The sequence below is a fragment of the Centruroides sculpturatus genome, unplaced genomic scaffold (assembly GCF_000671375.1).
Source record: "Centruroides sculpturatus isolate CEXI.00-Female unplaced genomic scaffold, Cexi_2.0 scaffold1651, whole genome shotgun sequence".
Taxonomy (NCBI): domain Eukaryota; kingdom Metazoa; phylum Arthropoda; class Arachnida; order Scorpiones; family Buthidae; genus Centruroides; species Centruroides sculpturatus.
Genome location: NW_019392623.1, coordinates 22,293 through 41,659, shown reverse-complemented (window position 1 = coordinate 41,659; position 19,367 = coordinate 22,293). Strand labels below are relative to the sequence as shown.

The window sequence follows — 19,367 nt, the reverse complement described above, 5'->3', positions numbered from 1 at the left end:
GCATAGTGAAGCTGAGTTTCTAAAGGTAAGCTTAATCCTCTCTCTCTCTTTTCCTTGGAGGGAAGATTTCGAAAAATATTAAGTGTTCATTTTCTTGACGTACCCTAACTATGTCCCAGATTTCAACTTTTAACTGTTAACCGTTTTAGCTCTGCGTTTATTATTATTATGTTGAGTTTAGTGAGTTGGTTGGCACCAGTGGCTGTGTAATATGCCGGCCCAGAGTCAAGGGATAGCAGCCAAAACAAGAAAAATTTAAAGAAGTGTCTCAATGTGTGTCTGTATTCGGGAATTCCTAACAGTATGACATGTGTTCAATGTAGTGCCCTTCTGTAATGTAATGTATGTGTTTTTTTTTTTTTGTTATGGCAAAGCAACACTTGGGCCGATCTGCCTAAGGGCAGATACTTTCCAGGAGGCTTTTTTTAAGAGAAATTGGCTTTTATTTAGGCGTTGCAGACGTGGTCAAAGCCCGTAAAACTCCACGTGGCCAGAGCATCCGAGCGAGGCACGAACCCACGACCAAACAAGACTGCTTGGCCACTGGTGGGAATGTAATGTATGTGTTTCTATTCAATTTTAATATTCTCAGGCTTTTTTGTACTGCGTGTAGTATGACATCTGTAGTGGAAAGAACGACGGGTTCAATATTTATCCTGTCCATTCTCCACAGATGTCCTATTTCCTGGGTGAGTTCTGTATACTTGCTGATTTTTTTAGTGCATGTGTTTTGTATTTTGTGAGTATTTGGAATGAATTTATTATTATTATTATTATTATTATCATCATCAACCCATCTCGATCATATTAAAGATATATATTTATATATATTGATTGATATTCTTATTTTAGGGATACTCTCTTGTTGGTGGCATGTGTGTCCTTCAAGCAATCCTCTATCCTTACATACTCATACTGACATCTTTCCTTTCAATGTTTTTCTACGCATTCTGGACATGGTTCAGCCGAGTGTTGAAAAGCCTAAAAAATATAGAAGGGAAATGTAAGTACTTTCAGTAAACTGAAGTTTATTGTTTTAATTTTATCGCGTGCAGAATATTGGAAATATAATAGTATAAGTTGGGTTTTAAAATAATCGGAAAATTACACTCTTCTAAGAACTTAAAGTTTGACATAAACCAATCAAAACGATTATGTAATTATTTCGACTACTCGGTTTTTAAAAACCACGTGTAGAAAAGATTAAAAAAATTCATATTTCATTAATTTCTGACGTTTGTTAACAACAGTAATTGGAAACGCATAGACTTTCCCGGAAGTGATTGTCAGAAAAATGTTAAACTTAGTTTTAATTCTGTTCAGCAGATACTGCTTTCAGCTGTAACGCCTTAAAGCATTATAAGAAATGTTCAATTTTTCAGCTTCCTTATCAAAGGCATGGAGTAAAGACAAGCAACAACCTATTTAACAGCATGAAATGAAATTTTTCACTCACACTTTACGTATCTGTCACACAATCTTCTAGCATTGCCAATGATGTTGGGTAATGTCTTGTCAAGTCTGGAGACCCGTAGATGGTCATTCACGCTGAATGTGACAGACTATATCTCGGTCCCCTGAAAATAATGACAATGACAGTTGTTTTATAGTAAAACAACATGGGAAGCTGTCGATCTTACACGATTTTGACAGCATCAAAACTATAAATAATACAGTTTGTAACATTGTAGCACATCTCTAACTTGTGATAATAAAAATTTCGTCAGAGAAATCAAACAATAACACTCTATCACAAGAAAGCAGATCCATACTACGACTTTTCTTTTCAGTGATGAAAAGAAGCTTCCGTGAAAGCTTAAAAATTTTTTATAGTCTAAATTCTGCACGTTTTCATGTTTACATTCCGTACGTCATCCATCTACATAACATCTGAAAACCAGATATTGCATTAATTAATTTCACTAAAGAATCATTATGCAAATCCTTTCTGCTTGAAATATCTGATTGGAAAAATTTTTTAAAGTGTTTAATTAGTCTACAACGGACTAATCTTAGCAATTTCCAGACAGTCCCATAGAAGATACCATTTTGATGCATTACTTTCTTCAAAGCTCTCTTGACCATATGAGGATGATGTCATTGAACATTTCTTTTAAACATTGCAATGGCAGTTGCAGTTATAGAGCATATCCATGGCTTTTCACTTGGTGGCTGAACTGGTAACAAACCATCTGCTTCCAATTTTGTAATAATTATTTTCACTGCAGGAACAATTATTAGGCTTTGCCACCCTGCACATCACGCTAGATATTGTGACCATAGGGTCGGCACCTCTTTGGCGCCCTGTCAGGATGACACCACCGAGTCTCTAGGGGACTCGGAAATCGCGACGTTAAGTCTAAAGATTCGCGAGCGGTAGCGGGTAAGCGATTGGATTCGGAGTAGAGGTGAGGAGAGAGACGAGGAAGTGACTTACTCGGACTCCATATTTTCTAACAAGTAACAATTTTAATAATAAACAAAGAACATACAGAGATATCGGGTATATTATCGGACTTAATTATACTATTCCGTTCGAGAGAGAGAAAGTTTACAACCGAGCCGCGGGTTGATAAATACCTTTCTTTTTCCTAGGTCGCAGATCTGTAGTAGGATGACACTATTGACTCCTCTGAAATGGTCTTTCCACTAGTTCTTGTCCGTTAACTGGAACTCGGAGGCGTGGAAGCACGGAAGTGGGATTGAGATTCTTAAAGAGACANTCGCGGGTTGATAAATACCTTTCTTTTTCCTAGGTCGCAGATCTGTAGTAGGATGACACTATTGACTCCTCTGAAATGGTCTTTCCACTAGTTCTTGTCCGTTAACTGGAACTCGGAGGTGTGGAAGCACGGAAGTGGGATTGAGATTCTTAAAGAGACACGGTGTTACTTCTGTCACAGTGTTACTTCGGGATTTTGGTGCACGGGTTTTATCCTGGGTTACGGTTTTAATCCGGGGTCACGATTTTAAGCCTGGAGGACGACTTTGTCGGGCGGACTTTGGATGACGACTGACTTCGGGGTCGGGGTCTTTCGGGGTCTTCATTCCTCTTGGGTTTTTTCCATGAGGTCAGGTGATGGTTTTTAATGGTCGCACGTCCAATATGTCTTCTCCATCAAAAGTTCCTGGTGACACATCCCTGACTAACTTGATCCGACTCAACAAGGAACAAACTCCGTGGGAAATAATTTTTATGGCTTTTAGCCTAACTCGATAAAACGTTCGAATTTAACCAATTAAATTTTCCAATAATTAAAATGTAAAATAACACTTTATTGTGGGTCTATTCGTTCCTCACAATATTAAGGTCGTAAATTCAGTATTATGGTAATAATATTTTTCGATCATCTTTTTATATAGTAATAACTCTTATTAGGAAAAAGTCATTACTTGCAAGTCGTGTGATACTTATTAATAGCATTTATTTAATACAGTGTTGTGCAAATTAATGTGAACACAAGTGAAAATTAAAAAGAAAATAACATTTATTGGTTAAAGATGAATACAATTTAAATCGTTTTAATATGAAATATGTCCTTCCTTGGCTTTAATAACTTTTTGAACACGTTTTGGCATGGAATCAATAAGTTTTTTACAGTTATCTGTTAATTGCTGGTGTCAAAACCATATCTAATTACAGCCTCTATCAGTTTTGTTTTTGTTGTGCAATCTATTTTATGAAGTGTACCTTTTCTATTAAGATCTGGTGAATTTCCTGGCCATTTAAGGCATGATATCTTATTGTCTTTGAAATATTTAATCATGATCTTGGAAATGTGGCAAGGAGCCGAGTCTTGTTGAAATACTGCTGGATCGTTGGCATCAACTTTTCTAGTTCAACTTCCTATCTTTGTTTTAACAAGTCTCTGTACTTTTGCGAGTTCATCATGCCTTCGACCGGCACAAGGGATCCGGTACCTTTATAAGAAAAGCAGCACTAGAAAACAGTTAATGGATGTTTAACTGTTTGGTCAATATGATCTGCCGTAAGTTTTTTGTCGTCACTTTTTCTAACGTAACAAGATCGCTGTCCTTGAACCAAAAAATGGCTCTCATCTGAAAACGACACTTTCCTCCAATCTTCAACAGTCCAGCACACACATTTTTTTTGGTCCAATCATACCGTTTTTTTTCATCATGGCAGCAATCAATAACTGTTTCTTTTGAGGTCTATCCATGTTTCTTCCACTTTCTATAAGTCGTTTTCGTAGTGTGGTGTCATGAACAATAACTCTAGCATGTGCTAATTCTTGTTGAAGTTCTTGACTGGTTTTCCTAGAGTTTAATTTACTTTCCCTTATTAAAAAAGCTTCATCCCTTGCTGTTATCTTTCTTTTCCTTCCACATTTTCCTTTTCCGTTCACCTCAATCGTCCCAGTGTCCCTTTTTTACTTCAAAATCTTGTTTACAGCTCCTAAACTCACATCACACTCCTTGGCAATATTTGTTTGAGTGTGATTGATGTGTGTTCACTCAAAGTAACAATCTTAATGTGGTTTTTGGGAGTAATATCAATCCTCAAAAACAGCAGTTCAGCTTAACTTTACCAAAAACGCAATAATTCCAAAAAATAACAACATGTAACACGTCTTTAGCTTGGAATGTCTTATTTCTGACTGACTGTCAAATCAGTAAAACAAAATACCATAAACGTGTTGCCAACTGCGAAAAAAAAAACAGCAAAATTGTGTTAATTATGTCACATTAATTCGCACAGTACTGTAATTAATCACATGATAATAAAATTTACCAAACTAAGAACATATTACTCTATGGTCAATATTTTATTCTGAAAATCTGCAACAATAATGTGTAAATATATTATTGATGTATACATATGTGTGTGTGTGTGTGTGTGTGTGTAAAAATTTGAATATTGAATTGGCATTTTTATAAAAATTTAAATTAAGATAATGTTTCGATATTAAATTCGAAACTTTTATTTTATACAAGAACTAACAGTCAAAAAGGAACAAATGTTTCCTCTTTGACTGTTAGTTACTGAGAGAGATCGTTATCTTTCCTACGACTAAATACGTGACTAAATAAATTCATCCTGACATCCCGCCAGATGGTCAAAATACATAATTCTCATTGAAAGAGAATATTAGTATAAAAAAAGTTCAACCGCCAAACTCAGGGTGCATAAGTTTAAATAAGTCGCCATACTGATTTCTTGTCTGATCTCTAGTTCCCAACTTCCGCCTCTCGAGGACATATGTATAAATGAGTTATTATGATAATATTTATTGTGAACTCTCTCAATATATAACAATAGCATTTTAATTAATTAAGTGAATGCGCTTTAAGTTACTTTGTATATATCTATTTATTTTTGAAATTTTATTTGTTTACTAAACATCTTTTAATTGTAAAATTGGAATTCAATGATTATCTTGATTAATTATCGGATACCCTATTGTCATATTCATCGCACTCCCCACTCGTAACTAATTTCCCTCCTTTAATCCATCCATTGACAGTCTGAGCAAGTTTCACCAACTTGTCGCCGTTAAACGTTCGATTTATTGTCCTAATCGAACCCGGTTCTTCACATATACAGTATAGTTGACCCCCCCTATAACACTGTTGATAATTCCGTTTTATATGAATTCCAGGTTGTGCGAGTCACTTAGATTTTACAAATACGTGAGCCGTTCACAGCCCGGCACATGTATTTGTAAAATCTAAGTGACTCGTACAACATGGAATTCATATAGAACGGAATTATCAACAGCGTTATAGGGGGGTTAACACTTTACGGACTTACAACCATTAGGGCATTCCACGCTGAAAGTAAATTTAAGTATTTGTTTAATAAGTATCAGGATAAGCACACTGCAACGTGGTTACTTTTCGTGGGATTAAATCGATGGATGTGCTTATACGGTCAAATCGTATGTTACATAAACTTAATTATAACTGTTACTATTTTCACTGTTTCAATTGATGCAGGTGAGTGAATATATTTAAATGTATTCTGTCGATAATATATAAATAACTGTGAATTTATAAATGCAACTTTAGATGATGCAGGAAGCCAAATTGGACTTGTTATAAATTATGGCATATTACTATTTTTGTATTTTCAAAACATCATTAGATACACATCTGAAGTGGAATTTCAGGTAACAATTATAAACAAACATTATGATTAATTAAAATTTCTTATGAAAGCCAGATTTCTTTATATGAATATATTGTATCAAATTTTTATAAAACAATAAATTTTTCTAAATATCACTTATGGTAGCTGTTATTTCGTTATAAATGTCTCTCTTTAATCCGACAAATTAAGTTCGGTATACTATCAATACAGCTTTCAGGTTAGACACTTCTTTTGCGAAGCTCCTCTTTTTCGTCACACTCAAGTCTTTTACGACCTTATTGTATTAATATCGAATAAATAATGTATACGAAAAGTAATTTTATCACAATGTACTGAAACAATTACAACATTTTAATCACATTTCTTACCACATTATGCATAATTTATTTAGTGTTATATTTATAAACATATTTATTTAATATCTGTAAGACAGTATTTTAATCAGATAAAACACTTTGTTTTCTGAAAACGAATATATTCTTTATTTATTTATGTAGTACAGTATGTTTTTATTTTTTAAAAAATAAATTGATTATTGTGTGCATCTAAATGTTCTGTTTCTGCATTTTTTTCATAATTTATTATAATTTTTTTCTTTTCAATTTTTCTTATTTAATGTGTATTCAAAATATTGCTTCAGATATCCCTGAAGTCATTTTTTTATTTCCCTGTAACTCATTGTTCTATTCTACTAACATACAGCTTTACTTATCTAGATTGTTCAATCATTAATATAAAGAGCAGACTCTAAATCTGAATATACAGTGTGACTTTATCTCGTGACTTATCAAACAATTTACTAATCGTGAGTGGAAAATACCTGGCACTGTTGACATTCAAAAGTTACACTTGGAATATGAAATCATTTCCTGCTGAATTTAATTCAAAGCAAGCTTGTACTTTGTCTTTTATAGAATAAAATTTGTAGTGATGTTAACAACACAGAAAACTTACGAAATATAATTAATTATTGTGCAATATAAATGTAACCAGAAAATAGATTTCAAGAAAATTATCAGAATAGATCGTGCATGTACAGTACAATGCCATCTGTTCAATTATATAGATTACTTGCTTTCAAAAATACTACTCGTTAAGATATTCTTGGATTCGCAGTTAACTAAAACATTGAGGAGACCGGTAAAACAGTTCTTTCAAATCACCCCGTAATCAATTTTCTTCCAATTATTTTAATTATACAGGAAATTGTAAATTATTTCTTTTAAGAAAAAAATACCTAAAATTGTTATAAGTATACTGTTTATGAGAAACTTGTGCAAATGCAATGTTTGTGTTTGCACTAGTGTAATATCTATAAAAGTGAAAACATTTTGTTATTTAAAATTAACCTTTGTTTATTTATTGTGATTAAATTTACTGCATAAAACAGCAGAATTTTGAATAACGAAAGATGTTAATATATGTTATTGTAGACTAACAGTTTCATTGTTTTTTAATAGATAAAAATTATATCTTTCTACTTACAAATTTCACTGTCTAATGTTACAAAAATATTGTATAAAAGATGTACGTATTTTAGTATATTATTAATAATTTTAAAGTTNGGGGGCTGTTTCACCCATCCGTGGAAATTTTCCGTGAAGGATTTTCCGAGTTTCACACAGAATTTCACAGAACAACGCTGTTCTTTCAAAGAGCTGATTTCCGCGGATCCAATTTTTCGCCGAACCCCACAAACACCATTTCACATAAACGGCTGAAACTAATCACCAAAACAAGATATCAACAAACGGGTTGAAGGAGGTTACTCGGGAGGTTTCCGCGGACACAACGCCTCCAGGCAAATTAAAAAATAACCAACTGGAGGCGCGCTATTCAAAAAGTTCGGGAACTTTTTGAACAACCCACGTACATTTTCTTTAGATTTTAGAATTTACAAAAACCATATAAAAAGCAATATATTTTTGTTTATTATATACTGTTGTCCAACAGAAAAGTAAACTATCTTATTTACAAATCTTTTCAAAATAGACAGTTTGACCGGGCCCTTCTAAAAACCGGGCCCTAGACATTTGTCTCATTTGTCTATGCGATGATCCGGCCCTGGCTTCAGATAACCTTTAAGTCATCTATTTATCTCCCTGTAATTCATTTCTGTATTCTTCTAACATACAGCTATACTTATCTAAATTGTTCAATTATTAATATAAAGAGCAGACTCTAAATCTGAATATACAGTGTGACTTTATCTCGTGACTTATCAAATAATTTACTAACCGTAAGTAGAAAATTCCTGGCACTGTTATCATTCAAAAGTTACACTTGGAATATGAGATCATTTCCTGCGAGATTTAATTCAAAGCGAGCTTGTACTTTGTCTTTTATACAATAAAATAGTAGTAATCTAAGCAACAAAAAAGACTTACGACATATAATTAATTATTGTGCAATACAAATGTAAGCAGAAAATAGATTTGAATAAAAATTATCAGAATAGATCGTTCATGTACAATGCCATCTGTTCAGTTACATAGAATTACTTGCTTCCAAAAATACTACTCGTTAAGACATTCTTGGATTCGGAATTAACTGAAACATTGAGGAGATCCTAAAAACATTTCTTTCAAATGACATCTTAATCAATTTCCTTTTAATTATTTTAATTATACAGAAAATGATTCCTTTTAGAAAAAAACCTAAACATGTGACAAGTATACTGTTTATGTAAAAATAGTGCAAATGCAATGTTTGTGTTTGCACTTGTATAATATCTGTAAAAGTAAAAACCTTTTGTTATTTAAGATTAACCTTTGTTTATTAATTGTGATTTAATTTACTGCAAAAATGGCAGGATTTTGAATAAGCAAAGATATTAATATACGTTATGCTAGATTAACAGTTTCATTGTATTTTAATGGAAAAAATTATAGTCTTCTACTTACAAATTGCACTGTCTAAAGTTACAAAAATATTGTATAAAAAATTATTTTACTTTATATATACTCTAACCCTGGACAATAAATATTGCTACTTCATTCTTTGTGTTATTTCATAGAACCTTATTTTTTCAGATGAATTCTGTTAAACGCATATTGAACTACAGCAAATTAAAATCGGAAGCATCGTACGAAAGTTTGCCTAATAAACGACCACCCTCAGACTGGCCACAAAGAGGAGAAATTCATTTCGATAATGTTTCTTTACAATATTCCAAGGATAAAAATATTGTTTTGAAGAACTTGACATTTCGTATACGCTCGGGAGAAAAGGTAAAACATTTCTAATTCAAAGAGAGTTGCTTGTAATTATTATGTTAAATGGTTTCTATTATTTATTAATTAAAGATAGGAATTGTTGGGAGAACAGGAGCAGGAAAGAGTTCTATAATTGCTTCGTTATTTCGCATGACGGAGCCAACGTGAACAATAACCATCGATGAAGTTGACACTAAAGAAATAGGTCTTCGTGATCTACGTAGTAAAATATCTATCATTCCTCAAGTAAGTAAGATGTTTTTTTGTAATTTTATAATATAAATATTTGTTTTCGTATAAAATAAAATATACAATTTAATTGATTAATTGATGGCTGATATTAGAGCGATCAAGGTGTGATTCTGAATCGCATTACGATCTGTCAAGAAATTTAAGAAATTTTTTACAAGGAGGTCTGTGATCGTTCTTTATCATCTAGTCTGTTTATTGTGGACGTGGCTTAACCAAAAATAGATTTTATAAAAACGTCCACTTACATCCATCGAGACAGAAAATGTTAAAAAAAAAAAACTTCGATGAAATAAAAAAACTGATATGTGTGCACAGATATAACAAACGATACAAATTATTTACGTAACAAAATAATTTTTAGTGTTTTGAGTAATTCTAAATGACTAATGAATGACTAACATTTTTTCATGTATGCTACTTCAATGCACGGTATAAAAATATCTCATTTTTGAAAACATTTAATGGCTCTGCTTTAATTGAAAATTTTTTCGCTTGTTTTTTTAAAAATACGAATAAAAGACTACATAGTTAAATGTTTTTCACTGACTGTTCAAACAAATAGAAACTCCTACTAACAGCATACAGGTGGTATTCTGGCACAATCCACAAGGTGAATATTGTGAAGCGTTGACAGCACTTGCTGAAGCATTGTTAAAAATATTTCAAGCCACGCCTATTGCAGCGTATTTTTAAGTCCGCCATACACATCGTATGGGCTTTTTCAAACCAAATATTCGCCTCAACGTTATTCTAGAGATATTTAATTAGCTTTATATCTGGAGACTTGGAGGCCACTAAATATTAATAATGAAGAATTCTAGATAACGTTTGTCGATCAATGTCTGAGCAACAACATGGTGGAGTGACTCTTTGTTCTGCTGAAATGCACGATTTTCTTTATGATGCATGAAAATATGAAAGAAATCAGTCATCATATTCTGACAACTCAACATTTAAGGACTTGAATAGTTCTAATGAGGCCTATGACAACGCTTTCCACACTATCACATAGCTAACACTGCCATGAACAAAACTTGTAAGGCCGAGACTTTACTATCGTAAAAACGGCATAAAACCCTTTGCCATAAAATATCAAAGTCACGTGATTAAAAGCTTTTAAGGCGACGGGTTTTTACGCCCGTTTTTACACTAGTGGAGTCTTGGCCTAAGGATGTGTCAAAACTTCATAAGGTTGTTACATCTGCATTTTTTCATCAGCCTAGTACAGATGATAACTGTGATTTATCTAATCACACAACTTAACATTACCCTGATGAAGTCCAGTTTTTATAATTTCTGCACCAGGGAGGAATAATGCCGAACCCTGCGCTTTAAGTAGTAGCACAAATGGAACTTGGTTTCATAAGGAAACGATAATCACCGTGCACCACATTGTTGCTTTGCTAGATAGTTTCTGCCACTCCAAATCATCGATCATTATGGGTGGCCACTATATGCTTACTGATGTGTTTATTGGTACAATTTGCTTACTAATGGGCACTGGTGTGTTTATCAATACTATATACTTTGATAAAATTTCTTTTAAAAATCTTGGGATTGTTGCTACTTATGAAAGTAAATGACTAACAATTCATCCACGATCAAATTCTCTAATGGGGGCACATTTAATCGTTTTTATTGATTGAGGCATTGTTGAAGACGACACGTGTTATCCTATTTATACTTTTAGTTTTGTTTGGATACCTAAACTGAAGTTAAGGCCAACAGTATACACTTCTTTAGTTACCATGGTATGTGAAAATTACATTTGTCAGTTTACATAATAATCTGTAATTTGTTAATATCTCAAATGTGGCGATGACGTATCAATTAAATCTTCAGTCTTATACAAAATATTAAAAAAATTCAATTTTGTTCATTAGCTTATACTACAACAAAATGTTATAACAATTTCTGCGAAGACAGTGGCATATAACATAATGAAGGTAACAAGAAACAAGAACATGTGGTAATCTTTAACATTTTATTATCTGGCATTACGCTAGTCCAACAAGTGTCAAATTGATGATAAATTACTGAATTACTAATTAAATAACAAACTGATCACAAAAGTTACGTGAACGAACTAATTTCATAGCAATTACTTCCAAAATATAAAATTCAATCATACTAAAACCGGTTTAATAACTGAAAAAGACAATCAGAGCGGTGTTAATACGTTACGAATACAGGCACCGTGTGTCTTTCACGATAACTTTTGATAAAACAGAATTTAATATTTACTTATGTCATAATTAAATGAATTTAATTTCGTATAAAAACGAATTGTAAAGTCGAACAATTAATAAGTATCTGAATATTTTTTCAGGATCCAATGTTATTTACCGGTCCTCTTCGAAGAAACATCGATCCTTTCAACGAATATTCGGACGATCAGCTATGGCAGGCAATCGAACAGGTTAGAAGTAATTATAAATATTACAATTTACTGCCTGACTTTCCTCTTTAATACTTTTAATGAATAATCACAATTCTCATTTATACAATTTAAAAATATATTAATTAAAGGTACAATTAAAAGAAGTTATCAGTAAATTGCCCGGGGGATTGGATACACATTTGTCAGAAGGAGGGCGAAATTTCAGCGTGGGAGAAAGACAATTAATTTGTCTTGCCAGAACGATTCTTCGTCAGAATAAGATTCTTGTGATGGACGAAGCGACATCCAATATAGATAGAAGGTTAAAATAAACAAAATTAAAATTATGTAAATTTAAGTATAAATTATTTGACTTACTAATTCGTTTTCCATAAATAATTTTAATACGTTTCTTTTACAATAGTCTCTAAATTAAGAGTTTATAAATAATTCGTGTAAATGTACACATTAATATTTATCAACTGTCTGACTATGCGATATTTTTCATTTCGTACATAGAGATTGGCTGTAATGTTGGTTGACACAGATAAAGATGGGATAGGTAGACGTTTCATATAATAATTAGATTGATAATAAGCTAATGTTAAGAAGAACGATGGACTGAGTGGTTAGAAACCTTTCTACTGCTCTGAGTATCGAGAAACATATCCGAATGTATTCACAGAAATATATTATGCGAAGTAATTGCGAATATCATGTGTATAATTTCTCACTTTTTTATTGTCCGCATTAAATAAACTTACGACGAGTATAAGGAAGGATGTTTTGTAGTCCACGAGTTACGTAAAGAACGAAGTTTAAAAGATATCGATATTGAGATTCATAAAAATATTATTCTATTTTAAGGGTAATATTGAATCGATCATCGATGTTCTGCGCGAAGATGCAATAATGTAGGAATGCATTTTAATTAAAGATTTTTGGTCTGGATGGTTGGTGTTGTGATTAACAGCTATAATTTGAAATGTTATTCTGTCTATTTGATGTTTGCTTTTTTTTTCTTTTGGCTTTTTTCTAAACATAATTTAATATGTCTAAACATAAAGGTTTGTAATTGCAAAAGAAAAACATTCAGATTAAATCGAAACGTTTATCTTTTGCCATTAATAGCCTAACCAATTATAGAGCTGAAGTCAAAACAAGATTAGGCCTAAACATAGGTTCACGGTAGTCTCTATTTTTCAACCTAATCAGTAAAGGATTTGTTCCGTCTTGTTTTAACAATGGATGGAACACACGATCCGACTAAATCTGTGCATATTCATGTAATGTTATTGTGTTTATTGCTATATGTAACCGGATAACAAACGATAACTAACAACTCTTTATTCTTATTATACTATTTATACAGTACATGGACATTCTCGTTACAATCGTTAGTCTCGAGGAAATGAGAGTTGTTACTCGAATCTTCGATCACACTAATTGATATTGAAATAAGATTTCGTTGTTGAATTAGTGCTGTCACCTCATTTTAGATTCTTTCATAAGTAGACTAGCTGTATAGTTATAACAAATACGCGATAATAGCCAATTTCGAAATAGCATAACGAACAAGCCTGGTAAATTTATCTGAGATTTCTTCACTTGTCTAACTCCTGAAATATAAGAATGTTAAAATTTGGTAAGAGCATTGATTAAGTAACATCATCTTATAGCCATATCAAACGAAAACCTCTGGCAGAGTCTTGTTTACAACTATAGAGTGACCGTGTAAATATTTCACACAAATAATTGTGTGAAATGTCTTTTGTCACTATTTTTCGCCGTGTTATACAGATTAAGAAACATAGCAACATTATACGAATGCACACAGATTTAGTTGTATCTACGTGTTCCAGTCATTGTTAAACCCAGATAGGAAGAAATCTACTTCTGACCAATGTTTCTTCAATAGAGCAATTTATTTGGCAAATCTACCACTAGTTGCATTCCATGAATTTAATGCAGCGCAATTTATTATTCATAATTTTTGAAATTCAATAACAAGAAATCTCTCATAGCAACTGTATAGATTGTTTATTACACGCGGTCTGTGGCTGGATCAAAAATTCTTAATTAATATAAAATTTTAAAGTTACATTTTCTATTTTTACTTTTATTGTTTGCGATTCATACTAATGCTAATACTTAAATTCGATATTTAAAACAGTTTTCTATTTGTTTTATATTTAGCACCGATTCCCGTATTCAAAAAGTAATTCGAGACAAGTTCAAATCTTGTATAGTGCTGACAATAGCCCATAGATTACATACAGTCATCGCTTCTGATAGAGTTATGGTAAGAATTTTCTACTTCTAGTATAAAATACATATGTGTTTTTAATATCACATTTGAAATTTTTAGGTAATAGATACAGGAAGACTACAAGAATTCGACTCGCCGTATGCATTACTGAAGAACGTAAATGGTACTTTTTATAATTTGATAAAGAACACGGGAGTAACTTCAATGAATGAGTTATACAAAGTTGCTAAGAATAGATATTATCTTAAAGAAAGTACAGAAATTACTAAATTATAAAACAATGGATTGTCTTCGATATTCACCTATCTTTTGTGTATTCGTGTTAAGATTTTTCTTTTAAATTCTATTTCTAGAAATATCTATCACTACTACTACTATTTACTCATACGTAAAACATAAAATTGTTAAAATTTTAATAGTACTTGTTTGCACTTCTGTTAAATTTTTGCTCTGTATATTAATCATGAAATACAAGTACATATAAATTATAACTTACTTATTATGTAATTGGTGCCTATTGTAATAATAAAGGCTAATTTACTTGGTACGAGATGGCACCTATTACTGCAGTTGTTACTATGTTTTTATGTATGAAATTTACCTAGTCATTAATAAAAAGCCACTTTATGATTCTAGACAAACATGTCTCTTCTATTGTTTCTTTTTTTATAACCAATGTTAATGAATTAAGCCTACTTTTTATACTTATCGGAAAACTTTTAAAAATTCATTATGATTTCGTAATTTTTGGCAAATGTTAAACGTTCAGTAACGCACCTATTGTAACTTCATTTTTCATGTTCGTATCCATTTAAAGTAATCGCTTATTGTCATACGGAAGCGTATATCGCATTATCGTTTTTATATGTTCGGCTAATATAAAAATACTTATATCAAGGATGGTCATTTACTTCAAAGGAACATACCACGTGCCCAAAACATTGGTCATAAAAATATATTTGATATTAAGTGCCGTGAAACAGGAAAAAGAGGTAGAGATTATTAATTACACAACGGTGTTTTATATATTTTGTTATATTACAGTAGTTTTATTTATCACATGCTGGATTTGGTACCAAAGTTAAAAACGAAATTATTGGTCAGCACTTCTTTTAATGCAGAACTAGTAGTGGTTTGACACATACTAATCACAAAATTAAAATAACATAAAAATTTTTAAAATTGCAAATAAAAATTTGTTGAATGAAATTATTTCAGATCACAAAGTTGATTTTTCGATCACAAATCTTAATTAAATTTATTTTATTTTAACAATCAGGCAAAGTTTCTGTATTAATTATTAAATGTTTTATAAATTTGAATTAAATTAACTTTATTTTAACAATAAATTGCTGGCCAAGTATTTGGTAACTTCTTCTTCTTCACGTGCCATGCCCGGTCCCCCGGACGTTGGCGATCACCAAGGAGAGGGAGTTCCTATCTTCGGCCGTTCTCATTACCTCCCCAATGTTTTGTATGCCTGTCCATTTTTTAATATTGTCCATCCATGATAAATGTCTTCGGCCTCGTTTATGCTTTCCCTCAATCTTTCCATTGAGGATTAGTTGTGGGATTTTGTATTTTTCTCCTCTAGTGATATGTCCCAAGTATGCAATCTTTCTGCATTTGATTGTTGACAGCAATTTTCTGTTTGTTCTTGCTCTGCTTAGAATTTCGTTGTTGGTCACTCGATCCGTCCATGGGACTCTCAGCATCCTTCTGTGAATCCACATCTCAAATGCCTCCAGTCTTCTTTCTGTATTCCTTTTTAATGTCCAGCTTTCCACACCATAGAGGAGAACTGACCAAATATAACATTCGGCCATGCGTTGCCGCAATTTCAAATTTAAATTGTCGTTGCAGAGCAGGGTTTTCATTTTTTGGAAGGATGTTCTAGCTGCTGCTATCCTGCATTTAATTTCTTTCCCTGAATCTATATTTTCTGTAATTATGCTTCCCAAGTATTTAAACTGTTTGACCCGTTCAATTTTTTTTTGGTCAAGAACAAGTTGTGCCTCTCTGTGTGGGGTCTGACTAAAAATCATAAATTTAGTTTTGTTTGCATTTATTTTGAGACCGGCATCAATTCCTGCTGAGTTAATTTTGTTTAGTAGTACCTGTAAGCCTTCTAGGCTGTCGCATATGATTAGTGTATCATCAGCATATCTAATGACGTTAAGAATTACGCCGTTGATTTTAATCCCATAATTTGAGTTTTCTAAGGCATTTTTGAAGATTTTGTCTGAGTACAGATTAAACAATAAGGGCGAAAGAATGCAGCCCTGCCGGACTCCTCTCTGTATTTCAATTTCTGCTGTTTTCATTGTTCCTAACTTGACTTCTGCTGTTTGACCCCAGTATAAATTTTGAATTATTCTGATGTCCTTGCCATCTAATTGAACTTGGTGTAGGATCTCTATTAATTTGGAGTGTTTCACACTATCGAAAGCCTTTTCATAGTCGATGAAACAAGCAAATATGTCTTTTTGTTGTTCACGACATCTCTGGAGAAGGACGTTGATACTAAACAACGCTTCTCTTGTTCCAAAAGCATTTCTGAATCCAAATTGAGTTTCCTCGAGATCAATTTCACATTTTTTATATATCCTGGCGTGTATAATATGTAGAAATATCTTCAGAACATGGCACATGAGACTAATGAGTCTGTAGTCGCTACAACTTTTAGGATGACTTGTTTTAGGGATTGTTACAAAGGTTGATTTTAACCAGTCTTTTGGTATTGTGCCAGTATTGTAGATCCGATTGAATAATCTAGTAATTAGTTTAATATTATCATCTTCGATCAATTTCACAATTTCAGTCGGGATTTCGTCAGGTCCGGGAGTTTTCTTATTCTTTGCGATATGAATGGCATGCTTTACTTCTTCGTCGAGTATTTCAGGACCTTCTACTGGGTCTTTATTTATGGGTGTTGGTCTTTCCTCATCAAAAAGTTTTTCAACGTAATGTTTCCACGTGTTTTTCAGTTCATTTTCATCAATAATAGGACTGTTATTAGCATCCATTAGTATATTAGAGCGATGACACTTGAATGAACCCGTCATTTCTTTGATTTTCTTATGCATCTGGAACATATTATGTTCTTTTTCGAGGTTTTCAATTTCGTTGCAGTTTCTCTTTATCCATTCCTCCTTGGCCTTTTTTATCTCTACCTTTATAATGTCATTGATACGTTTGTAAGTTTCTGCGTCATTTTTTGTTAGTCTTCGTTTTTCCATTAAGTCCAGTATCTCTTCCGTCATCCATCTTTTCTTCTTGACTTTACAGGTTGATTTTAGGTTTTTGTGACAGACTTTGATCAAGATGTCCCTCAGATCTTCCCATAGTGTTTGTACGTCAGAATGATTATTATCTTTCAAGTTGCCCAGCTCCTTATTCAATTCTTCTTCTACTTGTTTTCTAAATTGTGGTATTTCTATTCTCGTAATATCATAGTGTTGGCTTCTGCACTTTGGTTTAATTGCCTTTAATTTTAGTTTGATGTCTGCCACCAGTGGAACATGGTCAGAACCAATATCTGCGCCAGGGAATGTTGTCACCCGTGTTACGCAGTTTCTGTGACGTTTATTAATGAGTATGTAGTCTATCTGGTTTCTAATTGGTGTTTGATTTTTATCAGCAGGTGATTTCCAGGTGTAGAGTCTTCTTTTTGGTAATTTGAACCAAGTGTTCGTAATTACCATATCATTTTCCTGGCAGAATTCAAAAAGTCTGTCACCTCTCTCATTGCTTAGACCCAACCCAAAGTCTCCTATCAGATCTTCCCGTCTTCCCATGCCAACTTTAGCGTTGTAATCACCAATAATCATGGTGATATCATCCTTTTTTAGTTTGCCAAGTATCTTATCGATAGAGTTGTATAAGTCTTCTAGCTCGTCTTCATTATTATTGGTAAATGTTGGGGCGTATACTTGTATTATATTAATCCTGAAAGGTTGACCATGTATTTGAAGTATCATCAGCCTATCCGATATTGGTGAATGGCCGATAACACATTGCGTATGTTTTGCAGAAACAAATATCCCCACCCCATTTCGGTGGTATTGGTCTTGGTCATTGTTTCCTGAATAGTAAAGCGTTCCGTGCTCATTTTGGCATACTCCAGAACCAGGCCAACGTAATTCACTAATGCCTAGAATATCTATTTTTAATCTTTGGGTTTCTTTAATTACATTGTCAAACTTACCAGCCATAAAAAGGCTTCTCACATTCCATGTGGCGATACGGATTTTTGATTTCACTATGTTGAGCCGGGAGATTCTTCGCACCCCTTGCCCATCTAAGGGCTGCCCGGGGCTAGGGGCCATTGATGTAGGTTTCCTCTCCATAGTGATATCCTGGGAATAGATTAAGGGGTGGTATTCCGTTGCCTTTCACTGTAATAATCAGCCGCTCCTTACGTGGAGACACTTATCACTAAAAATGTTTAATTTGTTGACTTCTCTTCTAACTAAATATTGAGCAACCGCTGCGAATATTTTTTCACTTCGAATCAAATTCAAATTCGAATTTCTAGTTAATTAGATTGGAAATCAATTATTTCTGAGTTATATTTTCTTTGTGTGTGATGATTTTATAATTTTTATGCAATTAATAGGTTTTATATTTCATATTTAATAGTTTAAAAGTCTATTGGCCTAAATAAAATCTAGAAGATTAGCCCAGCGTAGGTCAGTTAAAACATCAACAGCAAACATTAAGATTATTATATCATTTTGTACTTCTAACCTGTAAACACTATCATATTATACAGTAGAGCCTCGAAAACTCGGCCTAATGTGGACCGAAGGGTGGCCGAGTTTGTGAAAATGCCGGGTTATCGGGAATGGGGTTACGAAAGGATAAGTATGCGTGTTTCCTCAGAAAATATTGTACTGTACTTGTATGTATTGTTTGTTTGAGAATACAACAGAGAATAAACTGCCCAAATACCCTTAAACAAAAGAAAAGTACGTCCTTTATGAAGGCATACAGCCTTTACTACATGAAAATGAAAATTAATAAATACACTGTGTACAGTAATTTACCTGATAAGACAGACCTCAGAAAAATACTTTACGAGAGCTTTTATACTTTTATAAAGCTGTCTATAATGAAAATTAATTAACTAAGGATTTT

General features: G+C 32.8%; 1 pseudogene; it reads left to right on the top strand.

The window, feature by feature from the left end:
- Nucleotides 1–6,034: 6,034 nt before the first annotated feature.
- Nucleotides 6,035–14,504, top strand: LOC111617741 (annotated as a pseudogene).
- The last annotated feature ends 4,863 nt before the right edge of the window (nucleotides 14,505–19,367 follow it).